The following is a 16200-nucleotide window of genomic DNA, read 5'->3' as shown; positions in this document are numbered from 1 at the left end:
TCCTGTTTGGTGAGCGAGGCAGTTTGGTGAGCTAGGGATGTTTGGTTAATTAGGCAGTTTGGTGAGTGAGGGAGTTTGATCAGTTAGGGTGTTCGGTGAGTGAGTGAGTTTGATCAGTTAGGGAGTTTGGTGTGCGAGGGAGTTTGGTGCGTGAGGGAGTTTGATCAGTTAGGCAGTTTAGTGAGCGGGGGAGTTTGGTGAGAAGGGAGTTTGGTGAGGGAGTTTGGTGAGTGAGGGGGTTTGGTGAGTGAGGGAGTTTGATCAGTTAGGCAGTTTGGTGAGTGAGGGAGTTTGATCAGTTAGGCAGTTTGGTGAATAAGAGAGTTTGGTGAGTGAGGGAATTTGATCAGGGAGTTTGGTGAGTGAGGGAGTTTGGTGAGCAAGGGAGTTTGATCATTTAGGCAGTTAGGTGAGCGAGGGAGTTTGGTGAGTGATGGAGTTTGATCAGTTAGGGAGTTTGGTGAGTGAGGGAGTTTGGTGAGTGAGGGGGTTTGGTGAGCGAGGGAGTTTGATCAGTTAGGGAGTTTGGTGAGTGAGGGGGTTTGGTGAGTGAGGGAGTTTGATCAGTTAGGCAGTTTGGTGAGTGAGGGAGTTTGATCAGTTAGGCAGTTTGGTGAGCGGGGGAGTATGGTGAGAAGGGAGTTTGGTGAGTGAGTGAGTGTGATCAGTTAGGGAATTTGGTGAGCAAGGGAGTTTGATCTGTTAGGGAGTTTGGTGAGCGAGGGAGTTTGGTGAGTGAGGGAGTTTGATCAGTAAGGCAGTTTGGTGAGCAGGGGAGTTTGGTGAGCGAGGGAGTTTGATCAGTTCGTGAGTTTGGTGAGTGAGGGAGTTTGGCAAGTGAGGGAGTTTGGTGAGTGAGGGGGTTTGATCAGTTCGTGAGTTTGGTGAGTGAAGGAGTTTGGTGAGTGAGGGAATTTGATCGGGGAGTTTGGTGAGTGAGGGAGTTTGGTGAGCGACGGAGTTTGATCAGTTAGGAAGTTTGGTAAGTGAGGGGGTTTGATCAGTTCGTGAGTTTGGTGAGCGAAGGAGTTTGGTGAGCGAGGGAGTTTGGTGAGTGAGGGGGTTTGATCCGTTAGTGAGTTTGCTGAGTGAGGGAGTTTGGTGAGTGTGGGAATTTGATCACTTAGGAAGTTTGGTAAGTGAGGGAGTTTGGTTAGTGAGGGAGTTTGATCAGTTAGGCAGTTTGGTGAGCAAGGGAGTTTGATCTGTTAGGGAGTTTGGTGAGTGAGGGAATTTGATCGGGGAGTTTGGTGAGTGAGGGAGTTTGGTGAGCGACGGAGTTTAATCAGTTAGGATGTTTGGTAAGTGAGGGAGTTTGGTGGGTGAGGGAGTTTGGTGAGTGAGGGAGTTTGATCAGTTAGGGAGTTTGGTGAGTGAGGGAAGTTGATCAGTTCGTGAGTTTGGTGAGTGAGGGAGGTTGGTGAACGAGGGAGTTTGGTGAGTGAGGGGGTTTGATCAGGTCGTGAGTTTGGTGAGCGAAGGAGTTTGGTGAGCGAGGGAGTTTGGTGAGTGAGGGGGTTTGATCAGTTAGTGAGTTTGCTGAGTGAGGGAGTTTGGTGAGTGTGGGAATTTGATCACTTAGGAAGTTTGGTAAGTGAGGGAGTTTGGGGAGCGAGGGAGTTTGGTGAGTGAGGGAGTTTGATCAGTTAGGCAGTTTGGTGAGCAAGGGAGTTTGATCTGTTAGGGAGTTTGGTGAGTGAGGGAGTTTGGTGATTGAGGGGGTTTGATCAGTTTGGCAGTTTGATGAGCGAGGGAGTTTGGTGAGTGAGGGAGTTTGATCAGTTAGGCAGTTTGGTGAGCAAGGGAGTTTGATCTGTTAGGGAGTTTGGTGAGTGAGGGAGTTTGGTGAGTGAGGGGGTATGATCAGTTAGGCAGTTTGATGAGCAAGGGAGTTTGGTGAGTGAGGGAGTTTGATCAGTTAGGCAGTTTGGTGAGTAAGGGAGTTTGGTGAGTGAGGGAATTTGATCAGGGAGTTTGGTGAGTGAGGGAGTTTGGTGAGCAAGGGAGTTTGATCATTTAGGCAGTTAGGTGAGCGAGGGAGTTTGGTGAGTGATGGAGTTTGATCAGTTAGGGAGTTTGGTGAGTGAGGGAGTTTGGTGAGTGAGGGGGTTTGGTGAGCGAGGGAGTTTGATCAGTTAGGGAGTTTGGTGAGTGAGGGAGTTTGGTGAGTGAGGGGGTTTGGTGAGTGAGTGAGTTTGATCAGTTAGGCAGTTTGGTGAGCGAGGGAGTTTGGTGAGTGACGGAGTTTGATCAGTTAGGGAGTTTGGTGAGTGAGGGAGTTTGGTGAGTGAGGGGGTTTGGTGAGCGAGGGAGTTTGATCAGTTAGGGAGTTTGGTGAGCAGGGGAGTTTGATCAGTTAAGCAGTTTGGTGAGTGAGGGAGTTTGATCAGTTAAGCAGTTTGGTGAGTGAGGGAGTTTGGTGAGTGAGGGAATTTGATCACTTAGGGAGATTGGTGAGTGAGGGAGCTTGGTAATTGAGGGAGTTTGATCAGTTAGGGAGTTTGGTGAGTGAAGGAGTTTTATCAGTTAGGGAGTTTGGTGAGTTAGGGAGTTTGGTGAGCGAGGGAGTTTGATCACTTAGGAAGTTTGGTGAGTGAGGGAATTTTATCAGTTTGTGAGTTTGGTGAGTGAGGGAGTTTGGCGAGTGAGGGAGTTTGGTGAGTGAGGGGGTTTGATCAGTTCGTGAGTTTGGTGAGTGAAGGAGTTTGGTGAGTGAGGGAATTTGATCGGGGAGTTTGGTGAGTGAGGGAGTTTGGTGAGCGAGGGAGTTTGATCAGTTAGGAAGTTTGGTGAGTGAGGGAAGTTGATCAGTTCGTGAGTTTGGTGAGTGAGGGAGGTTGGTGAACGAGGGAGTTTGGTGAGTGAGGGGGTTTGATCAGTTAGTGAGTTTGGTGAGTGAGGGAGTAAGCCCTGAAGAAGGGCTTATGCCTGAAATGTTAATTCTCCTGTTCCTTGGATGCTGCCTGACCAGCTGCCCTTTTCCAGCAACACATTTTCAGCTCTGATCTCCAGCATCTGCAGTCCTCACTTTCTCCTGTTTGGTGAGCGAGGCAGTTTGGTGAGCTAGGGATGTTTGGTTAATTAGGCAGTTTGGTGAGTGAGGGAGTTTGATCAGTTAGGGTGTTCGGTGAGTGAGTGAGTTTGATCAGTTAGGGAGTTTGGTGTGCGAGGGAGTTTGGTGCGTGAGGGAGTTTGATCAGTTAGGCAGTTTGGTGAGCGGGGGAGTTTGGTGAGAAGGGAGTTTGGTGAGGGAGTTTGGTGAGTGAGGGGGTTTGGTGAGTGAGGGAGTTTGATCAGTTAGGCAGTTTGGTGAGTGAGGGAGTTTGATCAGTTAGGCAGTTTGGTGAGCGGGGGAGTTTGGTGAGAAGGAAGTTTGGTGAGTGAGGGAGTGTGATCAGTTAGGGAATTTGGTGAGCAAGGGAGTTTGATCTGTTCGGGAGTTTGGTGAGCGAGGGAGTTTGGTGAGTGAGGGAGTTTGATCAGTAAGGCAGTTTGGTGAGCAGGGGAGTTTGGTGAGCGAGGGAGTTTGATCAGTTCGTGAGTTTGGTGAGTGAGGGAGTTTGGCGAGTGAGGGAGTTTGGTGAGTGAGGGGGTTTGATCAGTTCGTGAGTTTGGTGAGTGAAGGAGTTTGGTGAGTGAGGGAATTTGATCGGGGAGTTTGGTGAGTGAGGAAGTTTGGTGAGCGACGGAGTTTGATCAGTTAGGAAGTTTGGTAAGTGAGGGGGTTTGATCAGTTCGTGAGTTTGGTGAGCGAAGGAGTTTGGTGAGTGAGGGAGTTTGATCAGTAAGGCAGTTTGGTGAGCAGGGGAGTTTGGAGAGCGTGGGAGTTTGATCAGTTCGTGAGTTTGGTGAGTGAGGGAGTTTGGCGAGTGAGGGAGTTTGGTGAGTGAGGGGGTTTGATCAGTTCGTGAGTTTGGTGAGTGAAGGAGTTTGGTGAGTGAGGGAATTTGATCGGGGAGTTTGGTGAGTGAGGGAGTTTGGTGAGCGACAGAGTTTGATCAGTTAGGAAGTTTGGTAAGTGAGGGGGTTTGATCAGTTCGTGAGTTTGGTGAGCGAAGGAGTTTGGTGAGCGAGGGAGTTTGGTGAGTGAGGGGGTTTGATCAGTTAGTGAGTTTGCTGAGTGAGGGAGTTTGGTGAGTGTGGGAATTTGATCACTTAGGAAGTTTGGTAAGTGAGGGAGTTTGGGGACCGAGGGAGTTTGATCAGTTAGGCAGTTTGGTGAGCAAGGGAGTTTGATCTGTTAGGGAGTTTGGTGAGTGAGAGAGTTTGGTGAGTGAGGGGGTTTGATCAGTTAGGCAGTTTGATGAGCGAGGGAGTTTGGTGAGTGAGGGAGTTTGATCAGTTAGGCAGTTTGGTGAGTAAGGGAGTTTGGTGAGTGAGGGAATTTGATCAGGGAGTTTGGTGAGTGAGGGAGTTTGGTGAGCAAGGGGGTTTGATCATTTAGGCAGTTAGGTGAGCGAGGGAGTTTGGTGAGTGATGGAGTTTGATCAGTTAGGGAGTTTGGTGAGTGAGGGAGTTTGGTGAGTGAGGGGGTTTAGTGAGCGAGGGAGTTTGATCAGTTAGGGACTTTGGTGAGTGAGGAAGTTTGGTGAGTGAGGGGGTTTGGTGAGTGAGTGAGTTTGATCAGTTAGGGAGTTTGGTGAGTGAGGGAGTTTGGTGAGTGAGGGGGTTTGGTGAGCGAGGGAGTTTCATCAGTTAGGGAGTTTGGTGAGCAGGGGAGTTTGATCCGTTAAGCAGTTTGGTGAGTGAGGGAGTTTGATCAGTTAGGGAGTTTGGTGAGTGAGGGAGTTTGGTGAGTGAGGGGGTTTGGTGAGTGAGTGAGTTTGATCAGTTAGGCAGTTTGGTGAGCGAGGGAGTTTGGTGAGTGATGGAGTTTGATCAGTTAGGGAGTTTGGTGAGTGAGGGAGTTTGGTGAGTGAGGGGGTTTGGTGAGCGAGGGAGTTTGATCAGTTAGGGAGTTTGGTGAGTGAGGGGGTTTGGTGAGTGAGGGAGTTTGATCAGTTCGGCAGTTTGGTGAGCGGGGAAGTTTGGTGAGAAGGGAGTTTGGTGAGGGAGTTTGGTGAGTGAGGGGGTTTGGTGAGTGAGGGAGTTTGATCAGTTAGGCAGTTTGGTGAGTGAGGGAGTTTGATCAGTTAGGCAGTTTGGTGAGCGGGGGAGTTTGGTGAGAAGGGAGTTTGGTGAGTGAGGGAGTGTGATCAGTTAGGGAATTTGGTGAGCAAGGGAGTTTGATCTGTTAGGGAGTTTGGTGAGCGAGGGAGTTTGGTGAGTGAGGGAGTTTGATCAGTAAGGCAGTTTGGTAAGCAGGGGAGTTTGGTGAGCGAGGGAGTTTGATCAGTTCGTGAGTTTGGTGAGTGAGGGAGTTTGGCGAGTGAGGGAGTTTGGTGAGTGAGGGGGTTTGATCAGTTCGTGAGTTTGGTGAGTGAAGGAGTTTGGTGAGTGAGGGAATTTGATCGGGGAGTTTGGTGAGTGAGGGAGTTTGGTGAGCGACGGAGTTTGATCAGTTAGGAAGTTTGGTAAGTGAGGGGGTTTGATCAGTTCGTGAGTTTGGTGAGCGAAGGAGTTTGGTGAGTGAGGGAGTTTGATCAGTAAGGCAGTTTGGTGAGCAGGGGAGTTTGGTGAGCGAGGGAATTTGATCAGTTCGTGAGTTTGGTGAGTGAGGGAGTTTGGCGAGTGAGGGAGTTTGGTGAGTGAGGGGGTTTGATCAGTTCGTGAGTTTGGTGAGTGAAGGAGTTTGGTGAGTGAGGGAATTTGATCGGGCAGTTTGGTGAGCGAGGGAGTTTGATCAGTTAGGAAGTTTGGTAAGTGAGGGGGTTTGATCAGTTCGTGAGTTTGGTGAGCGAAGGAGTTTGGTGAGCGAGGGAGTTTGGTGAGTGAGGGGTTTTGATCAGTTAGTGAGTTTGCTGAGTGAGGGAGTTTGGTGAGTGTGGGAATTTGATCACTTAGGAAGTTTGGTAAGTGAGGGAGTTTGGGGAGCGAGGGAGTTTGATCAGTTCGGCAGTTTGGTGAGCAAGGGAGTTTGATCTGTTAGGGAGTTTGGTGAGTGAGGGAGTTTGGTGAGTGAGGGGGTTTGATCAGTTAGGCAGTTTGATGAGCGAGGGAGTTTGGTAAGTGAGGGAGTTTGGTGGGTGAGGGAGTTTGGTGAGTGAGGGAGTTTGATCAGTTAGGGAGTTTGGTGAGTGAGGGAAGTTGATCAGTTCGTGAGTTTGGTGAGTGAGGGAGGTTGGTGAACGAGGGAGTTTGGTGAGTGAGGGAGTTTGATCAGTAAGGCAGTTTGGTGAGCAGGGGAGTTTGGTGAGCGAGGGAATTTGATCAGTTCGTGAGTTTGGTGAGTGAGGGAGTTTGGCGAGTGAGGGAGTTTGGTGAGTGAGGGGGTTTGATCAGTTCGTGAGTTTGGTGAGTGAAGGAGTTTGGTGAGTGAGGGAATTTGATCGGGCAGTTTGGTGAGCGAGGGAGTTTGATCAGTTAGGAAGTTTGGTAAGTGAGGGGGTTTGATCAGTTCGTGAGTTTGGTGAGCGAAGGAGTTTGGTGAGCGAGGGAGTTTGGTGAGTGAGGGGTTTTGATCAGTTAGTGAGTTTGCTGAGTGAGGGAGTTTGGTGAGTGTGGGAATTTGATCACTTAGGAAGTTTGGTAAGTGAGGGAGTTTGGGGAGCGAGGGAGTTTGATCAGTTCGGCAGTTTGGTGAGCAAGGGAGTTTGATCTGTTAGGGAGTTTGGTGAGTGAGGGAGTTTGGTGAGTGAGGGGGTTTGATCAGTTAGGCAGTTTGATGAGCGAGGGAGTTTGGTAAGTGAGGGAGTTTGGTGGGTGAGGGAGTTTGGTGAGTGAGGGAGTTTGATCAGTTAGGGAGTTTGGTGAGTGAGGGAAGTTGATCAGTTCGTGAGTTTGGTGAGTGAGGGAGGTTGGTGAACGAGGGAGTTTGGTGAGTGAGGGGGTTTGATCAGTTAGTGAGTTTGGTGAGTGAGGGAGTAAGCCCTGAAGAAGGGCTTATGCCTGAAATGTTAATTCTCCTGTTCCTTAGATGCTGCCTGACCAGCTGCCCTTTTCCAGCAACACATTTTCAGCTCTGATCTCCAGCATCTGCAGTTCTCACTTTCTCCTGTTTGGTGAGCGAGGCAGTTTGGTGAGCTAGGGATGTTTGGTTAATTAGGCAGTTTGGTGAGTGAGGGAGTTTGATCAGTTAGGGTGTTCGGTGAGTGAGTGAGTTTGATCAGTTAGGGAGTTTGGTGTACGAGGGAGTTTGGTACGTGAGGGAGTTTGATCAGTTAGGCAGTTTGGTGAGCGGGGGAGTTTGGTGAGAAGGGAGTTTGGTGAGGGAGTTTGGTGAGTGAGGGGGTTTGGTGAGTGAGGGAGTTTGATCAGTTAGGCAGTTTGGTGAGTGAGGGAGTTTGATCAGTTAGGCAGTTTGGTGAGCGCGGGAGTTTGGTGAGAAGGGAGTTTGGTGAGTGAGGGAGTGTGATCACTTAGGGAATTTGGTGAGCAAGGGAGTTTGATCTGTTAGGGAGTTTGGTGAGCGAGGGAGTTTGGTGAGTGAGGGAGTTTGATCAGTAAGGCAGTTTGGTGAGCAGGGGAGTTTGGTGAGCGAGGGAGTTTGATCAGTTCGTGAGTTTGGTGAGTGAGGGAGTTTGGCGAGTGAGGGAGTTTGGTGAGTGTGGGGGTTTGATCAGTTCGTGAGTTTGGTGAGTGAGGGAATTTGATCGGGGAGTTTGGTGAGTGAGGGGGTTTGGTGAGCGACGGAGTTTGATCAGTTAGGAAGTTTGGTAAGTGAGGGGGTTTGATCAGTTCGTGAGTTTGGTGAGCGAAGGAGTTTGGTGAGTGAGGGAGTTTGATCAGTTAGGCAGTTTGGTGAGCAAGGGAGTTTGATCTGTTAGGGAGTTTGGTGAGTGTGGGAATTTGATCACTTAGGAAGTTTGATAAGTGAGGGAGTTTGGTGAGTGAGGGAGTTTGATCAGTTAGGCAGTTTGGTGAGTGAGGGAGTTTGGTGAGTGAGGGAATTTGATCAGGGAGTTTGGTGAGTGAGGGAGTTTGGTGAGCAAGGGAGTTTGATCATTTAGGCAGTTAGGTGAGCGAGGGAGTTTGGTGAGTGATGGAGTTTGATCAGTTAAGGAGTTTGGTGAGTGAGAGAGTTTGGTGAGTGAGGGAGTTTGGTGAGTGAGGGGGTTTGGTGAGTGATGGAGTTTGATCAGTTAGGGAGTTTGGTGAGTGAGGGAGTTTGGTGAGTGAGGGAGTTTGATCAGTTAAGCAGTTTGGTGAGTGAGGGAGTTTGGTGAGTGAGGGAATTTGATCACTTAGGGAGATTGGTGAGTGAGGGAGCTTGGTAATTGAGGGAGTTTGATCAGTTAGGGAGCTTGGTGAGTGAAGGAGTTTTATCAGTTAGGGAGTTTGGTGAGTTAGGGAGTTTGGTGAGCGAGGGAGTTTGATCACTTAGGAAGTTTGGTGAGTGAGGGAATTTTATCAGTTTGTGAGTTTGGTGAGTGAGGGAGTTTGGCGAGTGAGGGAGTTTGGTGAGTGAGGGGGTTTGATCAGTTCGTGAGTTTGGTGAGTGAAGGAGTTTGGTGAGTGAGGGAATTTGATCGGGGAGTTTGGTGAGTGAGGGAGTTTGGTGAGCGAGGGAGTTTGATCAGTTAGGATGTTTGGTAAGTGAGGGAGTTTGGTGGGTGAGGGAGCTTGGTGAGTGAGGGAGTTTGATCAGTTAGGGAGTTTGGTGAGTGAGGGAAGTTGATCAGTTCGTGAGTTTGGTGAGTGAGGGAGGTTGGTGAACGAGGGAGTTTGGTGAGTGAGGGGGTTTGATCAGTTAGTGAGTTTGGTGAGTGAGGGAGTAAGCCCTGAAGAAGGGCTTATGCCTGAAATGTTAATTCTCCTGTTCCTTAGATGCTGCCTGACCAGCTGCCCTTTTCCAGCAACACATTTTCAGCTCTGATCTCCAGCATCTGCAGTTCTCACTTTCTCCTGTTTGGTGAGCGAGGCAGTTTGGTGAGCTAGGGATGTTTGGTTAATTAGGCAGTTTGGTGAGTGAGGGAGTTTGATCAGTTAGGGTGTTCGGTGAGTGAGTGAGTTTGATCAGTTAGGGAGTTTGGTGTACGAGGGAGTTTGGTACGTGAGGGAGTTTGATCAGTTAGGCAGTTTGGTGAGCGGGGGAGTTTGGTGAGAAGGGAGTTTGGTGAGGGAGTTTGGTGAGTGAGGGGGTTTGGTGAGTGAGGGAGTTTGATCAGTTAGGCAGTTTGGTGAGTGAGGGAGTTTGGTGAGTGAGGGAGTTTGATCAGTTAGGCAGTTTGGTGAGTGAGGGAGTTTGATCAGTTAAGCAGTTTGGTGAGCGGGGGAGTTTGGTGAGAAGGGAGTTTGGTGAGTGAGGAAGTGTGATCAGTTAGGGAATTTGGTGAGCAAGGGAGTTTGATCTGTTAGGGAGTTTGGTGAGCGAGGGAGTTTGGTGAGTGAGGGAGTTTGATCAGTAAGGCAGTTTGGTGAGCAGGGGAGTTTGGTGAGCGAGGGAGTTTGATCAGTTCGTGAGTTTGGTGAGTGAGGGAGTTTGGCGAGTGAAGGAGTTTGGTGAGTGAGGGGGTTTGATCAGTTCGTGAGTTTGGTGAGTGAAGGAGTTTGGTGAGTGAGGGAATTTGATCGGGGAGTTTGGTGAGTGAGGGAGTTTGGTGAGCGAGGGAGTTTGATCTGTTAGGAAGTTTGGTAAGTGAGGGGGTTTGATCAGTTCGTGAGTTTGGTGAGCGAGGGAGTTTGGTGAGCGACGGAGTTTGATCAGTTAGGAAGTTTGGTAAGTGAGGGGGTTTGATCAGTTCGTGAGTTTGGTGAGCGAAGGAGTTTGGTGAGTGAGGGAGTTTGATCAGTAAGGCAGTTTGGTGAGCAGGGGAGTTTGGTGAGCGAGGGAATTTGATCAGTTCGTGAGTTTGGTGAGTGAGGGAGTTTGGCGAGTGAGGGAGTTTGGTGAGTGAGGGGGTTTGATCAGTTCGTGAGTTTGGTGAGTGAAGGAGTTTGGTGAGTGAGGGAATTTGATCGGGCAGTTTGGTGAGTGAGGGAGTTTGGTGAGCGAGGGAGTTTGATCAGTTAGGAAGTTTGGTAAGTGAGGGGGTTTGATCAGTTCGTGAGTTTGGTGAGCGAAGGAGTTTGGTGAGCGAGGGAGTTTGGTGAGTGAGGGGGTTTGATCAGTTAGTGAGTTTGCTGAGTGAGGGAGTTTGGTGAGTGTGGGAATTTGATCACTTAGGAAGTTTGGTAAGTGAGGGAGTTTGGGGAGCGAGGGAGTTTGATCAGTTCGGCAGTTTGGTGAGCAAGGGAGTTTGATCTCTTAGGGAGTTTGGTGAGTGAGGGAGTTTGGTGAGTGAGGGGGTTTGATCAGTTAGGCAGTTTGATGAGCGAGGGAGTTTGGTAAGTGAGGGAGTTTGGTGGGTGAGGGAGTTTGGTGAGTGAGGGAGTTTGATCAGTTAGGGAGTTTGGTGAGTGAGGGAAGTTGATCAGTTCGTGAGTTTGGTGAGTGAGGGAGGTTGGTGAACGAGGGAGCTTGGTGAGTGAGGGGGTTTGATCAGTTAGTGAGTTTGGTGAGTGAGGGAGTAAGCCCTGAAGAAGGGCTTATGCCTGAAATGTTAATTCTCCTGTTCCTTAGATGCTGCCTGACCAGCTGCCCTTTTCCAGCAACACATTTTCAGCTCTGATCTCCAGCATCTGCAGTTCTCACTTTCTCCTGTTTGGTGAGCGAGGCAGTTTGGTGAGCTAGGGATGTTTGGTTAATTAGGCAGTTTGGTGAGTGAGGGAGTTTGATCAGTTAGGGTGTTCGGTGAGTGAGTGAGTTTGATCAGTTAGGGAGTTTGGTGTACGAGGGAGTTTGGTACGTGAGGGAGTTTGATCAGTTAGGCAGTTTGGTGAGCGGGGGAGTTTGGTGAGAAGGGAGTTTGGTGAGGGAGTTTGGTGAGTGAGGGGGTTTGGTGAGTGAGGGAGTTTGATCAGTTAGGCAGTTTGGTGAGTGAGGGAGTTTGATCAGTTAGGCAGTTTGGTGAGCGGGGGAGTTTGGTGAGAAGGGAGTTTGGTGAGTGAGGGAGTGTGATCAGTTAGGGAATTTGGTGAGCAAGGGAGTTTGATCTGTTAGGGAGTTTGGTGAGCGAGGGAGTTTGGTGAGTGAGGGAGTTTGATCAGTAAGGCAGTTTGGTGAGCAGGGGAGTTTGGTGAGCGAGGGAGTTTGATCAGTTCGTGAGTTTGGTGAGTGAGGGAGTTTGGCGAGTGAGGGAGTTTGGTGAGTGTGGGGGTTTGATCAGTTCGTGAGTTTGGTAAGTGAGGGAATTTGATCGGGGAGTTTGGTGAGTGAGGGGGTTTGGTGAGCGAGGGAGTTTGATCAGTTAGGAAGTTTGGTAAGTGAGGGGGTTTGATCAGTTCGTGAGTTTGGTGAGCGAAGGAGTTTGGTGAGTGAGGGAGTTTGATCAGTTAGGCAGTTTGGTGAGCAAGGGAGTTTGATCTGTTAGGGAGTTTGGTGAGTGTGGGAATTTGATCACTTAGGAAGTTTGATAAGTGAGGGAGTTTGGTGAGTGAGGGAGTTTGATCAGTTAGGCAGTTTGGTGAGTGAGGGAGTTTGGTGAGTGAGGGAATTTGATCAGGGAGTTTGGTGAGTGAGGGAGTTTGGTGAGCAAGGGAGTTTGATCATTTAGGCAGTAAGGTGAGCGAGGGAGTTTGGTGAGTGATGGAGTTTGATCAGTTAAGGAGTTTGGTGAGTGAGAGAGTTTGGTGAGTGAGGGAGTTTGGTGAGTGAGGGGGTTTGGTGAGTGATGGAGTTTGATCAGTTAGGGAGTTTGGTGAGTGAGGGAGTTTGGTGAGTGAGCGGGTTTGGTGAGCGAGGGAGTTTGATCAGTTAGGGAGTTTGGTGAGCAGGGGAGTTTGATCAGTTAAGCAGTTTGGTGAGTGAGGGAGTTTGATCAGTTAAGCAGTTTGGTGAGTGAGGGAGTTTGGTGAGTGAGGGAATTTGATCACTTAGGGAGATTGGTGAGTGAGGGAGTTTGGTGAGTGAGGGAGCTTGGTAATTGAGGGAGTTTGATCAGTTAGGGAGCTTGGTGAGTGAAGGAGTTTTATCAGTTAGGGAGTTTGGTGAGTTAGGGAGTTTGGTGAGCGAGGGAGTTTGATCACTTAGGAAGTTTGGTGAGTGAGGGAATTTTATCAGTTTGTGAGTTTGGTGAGTGAGGGAGTTTGGCGAGTGAGGGAGTTTGGTGAGTGAGGGGGTTTGATCAGTTCGTGAGTTTGGTGAGTGAAGGAGTTTGGTGAGTGAGGGAATTTGATCGGGGAGTTTGGTGAGTGAGGGAGTTTGGTGAGCGAGGGAGTTTGATCAGTTAGGATGTTTGGTAAGTGAGGGAGTTTGGTGGGTGAGGGAGCTTGGTGAGTGAGGGAGTTTGATCAGTTAGGGAGTTTGGTGAGTGAGGGAAGTTGATCAGTTCGTGAGTTTGGTGAGTGAGGGAATTTGATCGGGCAGTTTGGTGAGTGAGGGAGTTTGGTGAGCGAGGGAGTTTGATCAGTTAGGAAGTTTGGTAAGTGAGGGGGTTTGATCAGTTCGTGAGTTTGGTGAGCGAAGGAGTTTGGTGAGCGAGGGAGTTTGGTGAGTGAGGGGGTTTGATCAGTTAGTGAGTTTGCTGAGTGAGGGAGTTTGGTGAGTGTGGGAATTTGATCACTTAGGAAGTTTGGTAAGTGAGGGAGTTTGGGGAGCGAGGGAGTTTGATCAGTTCGGCAGTTTGGTGAGCAAGGGAGTTTGATCTCTTAGGGAGTTTGGTGAGTGAGGGAGTTTGGTGAGTGAGGGGGTTTGATCAGTTAGGCAGTTTGATGAGCGAGGGAGTTTGGTAAGTGAGGGAGTTTGGTGGGTGAGGGAGTTTGGTGAGTGAGGGAGTTTGATCAGTTAGGGAGTTTGGTGAGTGAGGGAAGTTGATCAGTTCGTGAGTTTGGTGAGTGAGGGAGGTTGGTGAACGAGGGAGCTTGGTGAGTGAGGGGGTTTGATCAGTTAGTGAGTTTGGTGAGTGAGGGAGTAAGCCCTGAAGAAGGGCTTATGCCTGAAATGTTAATTCTCCTGTTCCTTAGATGCTGCCTGACCAGCTGCCCTTTTCCAGCAACACATTTTCAGCTCTGATCTCCAGCATCTGCAGTTCTCACTTTCTCCTGTTTGGTGAGCGAGGCAGTTTGGTGAGCTAGGGATGTTTGGTTAATTAGGCAGTTTGGTGAGTGAGGGAGTTTGATCAGTTAGGGTGTTCGGTGAGTGAGTGAGTTTGATCAGTTAGGGAGTTTGGTGTACGAGGGAGTTTGGTACGTGAGGGAGTTTGATCAGTTAGGCAGTTTGGTGAGCGGGGGAGTTTGGTGAGAAGGGAGTTTGGTGAGGGAGTTTGGTGAGTGAGGGGGTTTGGTGAGTGAGGGAGTTTGATCAGTTAGGCAGTTTGGTGAGTGAGGGAGTTTGATCAGTTAGGCAGTTTGGTGAGCGGGGGAGTTTGGTGAGAAGGGAGTTTGGTGAGTGAGGGAGTGTGATCAGTTAGGGAATTTGGTGAGCAAGGGAGTTTGATCTGTTAGGGAGTTTGGTGAGCGAGGGAGTTTGGTGAGTGAGGGAGTTTGATCAGTAAGGCAGTTTGGTGAGCAGGGGAGTTTGGTGAGCGAGGGAGTTTGATCAGTTCGTGAGTTTGGTGAGTGAGGGAGTTTGGCGAGTGAGGGAGTTTGGTGAGTGTGGGGGTTTGATCAGGTCGTGAGTTTGGTAAGTGAGGGAATTTGATCGGGGAGTTTGGTGAGTGAGGGGGTTTGGTGAGCGACGGAGTTTGATCAGTTAGGAAGTTTGGTAAGTGAGGGGGTTTGATCAGTTCGTGAGTTTGGTGAGCGAAGGAGTTTGGTGAGTGAGGGAGTTTGATCAGTTAGGCAGTTTGGTGAGCAAGGGAGTTTGATCTGTTAGGGAGTTTGGTGAGTGTGGGAATTTGATCACTTAGGAAGTTTGATAAGTGAGGGAGTTTGGTGAGTGAGGGAGTTTGATCAGTTAGGCAGTTTGGTGAGTGAGGGAGTTTGGTGAGTGAGGGAATTTGATCAGGGAGTTTGGTGAGTGAGGGAGTTTGGTGAGCAAGGGAGTTTGATCATTTAGGCAGTAAGGTGAGCGAGGGAGTTTGGTGAGTGATGGAGTTTGATCAGTTAAGGAGTTTGGTGAGTGAGAGAGTTTGGTGAGTGAGGGAGTTTGGTGAGTGAGGGGGTTTGGTGAGTGATGGAGTTTGATCAGTTAGGGAGTTTGGTGAGTGAGGGAGTTTGGTGAGTGAGCGGGTTTGGTGAGCGAGGGAGTTTGATCAGTTAGGGAGTTTGGTGAGCAGGGGAGTTTGATCAGTTAAGCAGTTTGGTGAGTGAGGGAGTTTGATCAGTTAAGCAGTTTGGTGAGTGAGGGAGTTTGGTGAGTGAGGGAATTTGATCACTTAGGGAGATTGGTGAGTGAGGGAGTTTGGTGAGTGAGGGAGCTTGGTAATTGAGGGAGTTTGATCAGTTAGGGAGCTTGGTGAGTGAAGGAGTTTTATCAGTTAGGGAGTTTGGTGAGTTAGGGAGTTTGGTGAGCGAGGGAGTTTGATCACTTAGGAAGTTTGGTGAGTGAGGGAATTTTATCAGTTTGTGAGTTTGGTGAGTGAGGGAGTTTGGCGAGTGAGGGAGTTTGGTGAGTGAGGGGGTTTGATCAGTTCGTGAGTTTGGTGAGTGAAGGAGTTTGGTGAGTGAGGGAATTTGATCGGGGAGTTTGGTGAGTGAGGGAGTTTGGTGAGCGAGGGAGTTTGATCAGTTAGGATGTTTGGTAAGTGAGGGAGTTTGGTGGGTGAGGGAGCTTGGTGAGTGAGGGAGTTTGATCAGTTAGGGAGTTTGGTGAGTGAGGGAAGTTGATCAGTTCGTGAGTTTGGTGAGTGAGGGAGGTTGGTGAACGAGGGAGTTTGGTGAGTGAGGGGGTTTGATCAGTTAGTGAGTTTGGTGAGTGAGGGAGTAAGCCCTGAAGAAGGGCTTATGCCTGAAATGTTAATTCTCCTGTTCCTTGGATGCTGCCTGACCAGCTGCCCTTTTCCAGCAACACATTTTCAGCTCTGATCTCCAGCATCTGCAGTCCTCACTTTCTCCTGTTTGGTGAGCGAGGCAGTTTGGTGAGCTAGGGATGTTTGGTTAATTAGGCAGTTTGGTGAGTGAGGGAGTTTGATCAGTTAGGGTGTTCGGTGAGTGAGTGAGTTTGATCAGTTAGGGAGTTTGGTGTGCGAGGGAGTTTGGTGCGTGAGGGAGTTTCATCAGTTAGGCAGTTTGGTGAGCGAGGGAGTTTGGTAAGAAGGGAGTTTGGTGAGTGAGGGGGTTTGGTGAGTGAGGGAGTTTGGTGAGTGAGGGGGTTTGGTGAGTGAGGGAGTTTGATCAGTTAGGCAGTTTGGTGAGTGAGGGAGTTTGATCAGTTAGGCAGTTTGGTGAGCGGGGGAGTTTGGTGAGAAGGGAGTTTGGTGAGTGAGGAAGTGTGATCAGTTAGGGAATTTGGTGAGCAAGGGAGTTTGATCTGTTAGGGAGTTTGGTGAGCGAGGGAGTTTGGTGAGTGAGGGAGTTTGATCAGTAAGGCAGTTTGGTGAGCAGGGGAGTTTGGTGAGCGAGGGAGTTTGATCAGTTCGTGAGTTTGGTGAGTGAGGGAGTTTGGCGAGTGAAGGAGTTTGGTGAGTGAGGGGGTTTGATCAGTTCGTGAGTTTGGTGAGTGAAGGAGTTTGGTGAGTGAGGGAATTTGATCGGGGAGTTTGGTGAGTGAGGGAGTTTGGTGAGCGAGGGAGTTTGATCTGTTAGGAAGTTTGGTAAGTGAGGGGGTTTGATCAGTTCGTGAGTTTGGTGAGCGAGGGAGTTTGGTGAGCGAGGGGGTTTGATCAGTTAGTGAGTTTGCTGAGTGAGGGAGTTTGGTGAGTGTGGGAATTTGATCACTTAGGAAGTTTGGTAAGTGAGGGAGTTTGGTGAGTGAGGGAGTTTGGTGAGTGAGGGGGTTTGATCAGTTAGGCAGTTTGATGAGCGAGGGAGTTTGGTGAGTGAGGGAGTTTGATCAGTTAGGCAGTTTGGTGAGCAAGGGAGTTTGATCTGTTAGGGAGTTTGGTGAGTGAGGGGGTATGATCAGTTAGGCAGTTTGATGAGCGAGGGAGTTTGGTGAGTGAGGGAGTTTGATCAGTTAGGCAGTTTGGTGAGTAAGGGAGTTTGGTGAGTGAGGGAATTTGATCAGGGAGTTTGGTGAGTGAG

Source organism: Chiloscyllium punctatum, chromosome 31 (genome assembly GCF_047496795.1).
Source record: "Chiloscyllium punctatum isolate Juve2018m chromosome 31, sChiPun1.3, whole genome shotgun sequence".
NCBI classification, from domain to species: Eukaryota; Metazoa; Chordata; class Chondrichthyes; order Orectolobiformes; family Hemiscylliidae; genus Chiloscyllium; species Chiloscyllium punctatum.
The sequence above is the reverse complement of the archived record's forward strand: the minus strand, read 5'-3'. Positions refer to the sequence as shown.